General features: G+C 41.5%; 1 protein-coding gene across 5 annotated transcripts in view; it reads left to right on the top strand.

The window, feature by feature from the left end:
- The first annotated feature begins 409 nt into the window (after positions 1 to 409).
- The window catches only part of PPFIA2 (PTPRF interacting protein alpha 2), a 287,287-nt gene continuing 282,656 nt past the window's right edge, over positions 410 to 5,040 (top strand). For 3 of the 5 annotated variants that reach the window (XM_031055533.1, XM_031055537.1, XM_031055536.1), the window contains exon 1: positions 410 to 668. The gene's annotated coding sequence lies outside the window, so the exon portion shown is untranslated. The remainder of the gene's footprint in view (positions 669 to 5,040) is intronic. The other 2 variants (XM_031055535.1, XM_031055538.1) reach the window with 2 other exon arrangements.

Here is a 5,040-nt window from a genome sequence, read left to right on the forward strand (position 1 = left end):
CCGGCTCCGCACGACTCTTTGCACGGTGCCAGCCGGGCAGCGATGTGCCAGCCGGGCAGCGACGAGCCGCGGGCAGAGGATTTCTCCCTGTAAAACAGAAAACCGCGTTTGCTTTTTGATCATGCAGGCAGTCGTGCGTGCGTGTGGACTTCAGTCACGCACAGAGGCATAATTAGCCTGGGAGGTATTGAAGAACCGGGGAAGACAAAACCGCTCAGTTAAGTTTAGCAAAAGAGAATAAATAAAAGAAAGATGCTTTCGCCCTGCCCCCTCCCCCTGTGATGGTTTGCCTCCAGCTGCAAAGATGCTGTTGCTCGAAAGGGGCTGCTGGAGCTTTAAGAGCCGCTCCCCCCCTTCCTCCTCCCGACAATGGTCTGAACCGAGCTCTGCTTCCCAAAGCAAAATTTGTAATATGCCATTTTTCCCATGGATGCTTCTCCTCTTGGCTGCTGACGAAGTGACCGAAGAAAATGTTGAGGTGCCAAGCAGCGAGACTTGCCGGAGGACGGGTGCGGGGGCTTGGGGTTCCTCGGAGCAACGCCTGTGTCACCATTTCTAGGAAGATGGTCCAGGAGTGCTCGGCTGTGTGAGTCCCCGCTCGAAGCCGGTGGAGACTGCGGTTGTTATTGATCAAGTGAAATAGCAGACGCCGAAATAAAAGATACTAGGTACTGAACCTTCTATTTCTGAGTTAGATATTCCTTCCTTAGCCCCGATATCCTCAGGGGATGAGATGCAAATGCAAAATCTAGCTGTCTGCCTCTTGCTGTAGCACTTGTGTGGTATTTAAATGCATTTCTGTAATGGGAGTTGGGGGATTTCAGACTGAAAAATGTGAAATCAACTTTTTTTTTTTTTTTGGCTGTGGTTAAGAGAGGTAGGAGATGAGAGGGATGACATAAAGAACAGATAGTTGGAATGAGTCCTTTTTCTAAGGTACTGTGCTGACCACCCCTCCTGTGTGGAAGGAGTGCAGGATGCTTCTGTTAAAGGTGATATCATAGTTTAGTGGCGACTGGCAGGTAAGGAGTTAACTAGGAGGAGGAATATGCATGTAATGCAACTCAGACAATAGGAAGGATTTTCCTTATTGGAATTACACTGTGCTGCCTAAGAGTGATCCTACTGAGGGCATCTGAAGAGACATAATTGCAGTAAGATCTGGTTTTATCAGACACTATATCTATTTAACGATTTGGAAAAAATAGCTTGTAAATGCAAAATACCCAGAACGATCCAATGAAATGAGTTTTCAAGCTGATGTCACTGTGGACAGGCTAGAATGTATGGTAGGTAGATTTCTACTTCTTTTTCCTGCAGCAAAATTACAAGTAACTTGAAATGACTCCTCAGCTGTGGTGTGCAAATCAAACATAAGAGCAAACAGGAAACAAGCTTTTGAAGCCAGTTATGAATAGAAAGGTGAGGGACTAAAATTAGATTCACATCTAAGGTGGTGGCCTTCAAGGTGAGCAAAATGAATGCTTGTCTAAGAGCCTTTGTCAGGCAGAAGCCAAGTAGCTTTGTGTCTTCTCATTCCCAGAGCTTCCCAAGTGAAAGAACTCCATCTGGTAAATAATTTCCAGGCTAAATGAGATTGCAGAGGTGTTTGTTACAATATTCACTTGAATAAATAATTCCAAGACTCTTGGGCAGTTAAGATAACAGAAGATGCCAAATAGGGTGGGGTCCAGTTAGAAGAAGGACGACAACTTTTTCATTTTCCACCTCTATAGTATACACATCACAGAAATTTCAAGTGGTTTTAGAGAAAGTCAGTATTGAGGACATACACCTGGTCCATACATGATCATAATCAGAGAGAAGTTAATATAAGAGTGTTGCTATCAATTAATTTGTTAATGGAGTCCCTCCCAAAAAGAAGCTTTATATAACTCTTAACCAAGGATGGCCATGTCCTGTGCTCTGTGCTGGAATTTTTGTCCATTCCCCTCGTCTGGATTTTTAAACTGAGCTGCAGAATTCCTAATTGAGCTAATACAGAGTTCACTCTTGATGGAGACATAATGCAGCTAATGCTATAGATTTGCTATGACATTTTTGCATACAGCCTGAAAAATCTTAATGACAGTGAACCACATTCTTTCTCCCTCCACTAAGACAGATTACTTTTTGCCAGTTGGGTGTTGTGTGTTTAGAGGGGAAACTTGTTCATGATTTCTGGTAATATAGTAGGCAGTGGTCACATAACATCCATCATGCTCCCTGGTATCATGTAACAGGCATTTGTGATCTTTCTGCCTTTGTTTGGAGGGAGTAAAATGACAGAAGATTGATGGCTTGTCTATGTTAGTGACTTTTTCAACCATCTGTACTGATCCAAACTCACTGAAGTCCATGATAGAATTTCCATGAATTCAAGCATTTGCTGGGTTTGATTCCATGCAGATAACTGGAGAAAACACTGAACTAGGAACCAGTCAACCTGGAAAAGGCTTTGTAGTAGATGGTGCAGTAGATACACGATGGACAAGAAAGATAATGTTTTGAGAGCTTCAGTGTCCTGCTTCTCAAGCTGCCATTGGGTATGGCTGTGATGCCTGAGCACTCAGGTCCAAAACTACTACTAAAATAAGAGTCTAGGTTTTGTTTCAAATTAGAAGAGTTCTAAAGTTATTACATTACCTAAAAGTCTATTTCTAGAGAGTGTTTATGTGCTACATGGATTTCAAGGGAAGCAGGAATTTGCCAGTATCCTGCTCCCTCTTCAGAACCTCTCTGGGGGTTTGGGAAAGTTGCAGATGCTACACAAGTTCACTATGTGTTGCAGTCCTTGCAAGTTTTGGATGCTATGAGGACACCCTGACCAAGGGAATTGTAATATCTGCTTCGTGGCTCAGGATGGATCTAAGGAACAATGATTATGTATTACCAGTAAAATGCCTGTGACTTAATGCAGCTTTCATTGAGGGATTGCTTTACTTACATTCAAAATACTGTGTAAAGTGATAAACTTTGTACTATAGAAGTAGTAAGTTCAGTATCAATGGAGCTTTTATTTTTCTATTTAAAGAAGGAGAAATATTTGAAAAGTCTTACTTTTGTTGGCTTAGATCAGTCAAGCATAACTTTAGTTAAGTTGTATTACTACAGGGCAAGTCAGCCTTTTTCTGGGAAAGAACACAAGCTTTCCTTCTCTTCTTTTGAATGGAGATATATAGTGCCCATTCAGCTATTAATATCAGCTCTTTCAGTTGAAGAGTATGCCACCTTGTTTATTCCTTGTTTATTCCTTTCCTCTCCTTCCTCTTCTTTGCAATCCTGGCTGCATGGGAAGTGTTACACAGAATGATGTACAGGAGAGCATATTCTGTTATCATGGACTTCTGTGGTCTTGAAAATATGGGACAGAGGTGTTTAATCCTCCACTTGCAGTTCTTAACACCCACTGGAAAGAAATTGCAGCTCCTCACTGTTCATTCTTCGCTGCCTGTGTTCCACTTAATATGCCTTCAGGTTGGAGTAGATGATCTCCAGGGGTTCCTTGCAACCTGGAGTATTCAGTGATTCTGTCATATCCTGAGAGAGCAAGGTGGCTGTCCACTCACTAGTGGGTTGCTGTAGTTACCTGGCCTGTACCTCACTTTCTCCTGATGACCAATTGGTCAATTCAGGTCTTAACTACCTGCTCACCTTCTACGTCCATTTCCCCCCCCAGCTTCTTCTCTGCTGTTTCTGGGGCAAAAGCCTGCAGTTCTCTGGTGGCACAATGAGCTGCAGTAGCTTGCCAGATGCACGGTTAGGCACCACTGGTATAACCAAGTAGGATTTGAGGTATCAAATCTTGATTAAAAAATCCTTGGTAAAAATCCTTCAGTGGGAATTTACTCAATCTCTGCAAAGGTGCCTACTTATGGCTGGGTACAGATACATGAGTTTACTCAATTCAACATAATTCATCATTCCTTTGAAAAGAAGCAAAATCAGTGTTTTTGGGTTCTTGGATTTGTTTGGTGGTTGATTTGTTTGGGTCCTATCCCATGGAATTATTCCGTGTGGAAAGGACCTTTGGAAGTCATCTGTGACAACCCCTTGCTCAGTTCTGGGCCAAGTGCAAAACAAGATGAGTCTGCTCAGGTTTGGAAAATAAAAGAAAATTCAGTGTTAACTGTACTTTTCAGGAATTTAAGGCAGATATTTATGCACTTCAAATTTGTCACATTTAGATTTTGTTACATTACCTGAAACTTTTAAGAGAAGTTAGTTTGCAAATTAGAGTTTGTGACAATACAATTCAAGGTTTCTGTTTTAAACTTCAGAGACAGGATTCTAATGCTTCATGTACATTGTTGATTGTCTTTGCGTATTCCTCCTTTGGTCACTGTCAGCTCTGAATTCTTTTTCACTAGCAGGACTCATCAAAGAAATGTAACTGTAATTGCCTTGTGGGAGTTGATAGGAATGTATAGATCAGGGAAAGGGATTCTATGCTGGGATAACAAATATCTGAACATAGGAGCTGGCATGTGCAGACCAAGTGGAGAGATTAAAATACATGCACAGACTTGAAGATGTTTATGCATCTGATCTTCAGTGTGCATTCAGAGTTGAATGAGAAACTAACAGCCTATTAAGCTGTATAAAACCAATTCAAAAGAGTGAAGGGCTGGGAGTCTTCATTCCAGTCTTTGATCTTTTGGGGTCATTTCTGGGCATATGATTATATTCCATCAATCATATGACAAGCTGATAAACACAGTTAGAAAACATGGAATATCCAGATGTCAGTTTGGATGTGCCTGGTCTATCTAGCGGCTATGGTTTAAAAAATCAAGTTCTCTGAGCCTAGCCAGTTTTTGAAGCAGTAAGAATGGAGAACAAAAAGGAAGCTTAATGGCAGACCTTTATTAATCTTGTTCAGTTCAATTCTGAGTGGAATTGATATCTACATGTTTAGTAAGAACTGAGTACCTGAGACAAATACCTGCTATGTATGCATGGATCTGTACATATATCATTAAGTCCAGGATGCAGCTGTCCGGTGTATACGGAATTTGATTCATGCGTATATAGGGAAAG

Source organism: Geospiza fortis, unplaced genomic scaffold (assembly GCF_000277835.1).
Source record: "Geospiza fortis unplaced genomic scaffold, GeoFor_1.0 scaffold166, whole genome shotgun sequence".
NCBI classification, from domain to species: domain Eukaryota; kingdom Metazoa; phylum Chordata; class Aves; order Passeriformes; family Thraupidae; genus Geospiza; species Geospiza fortis.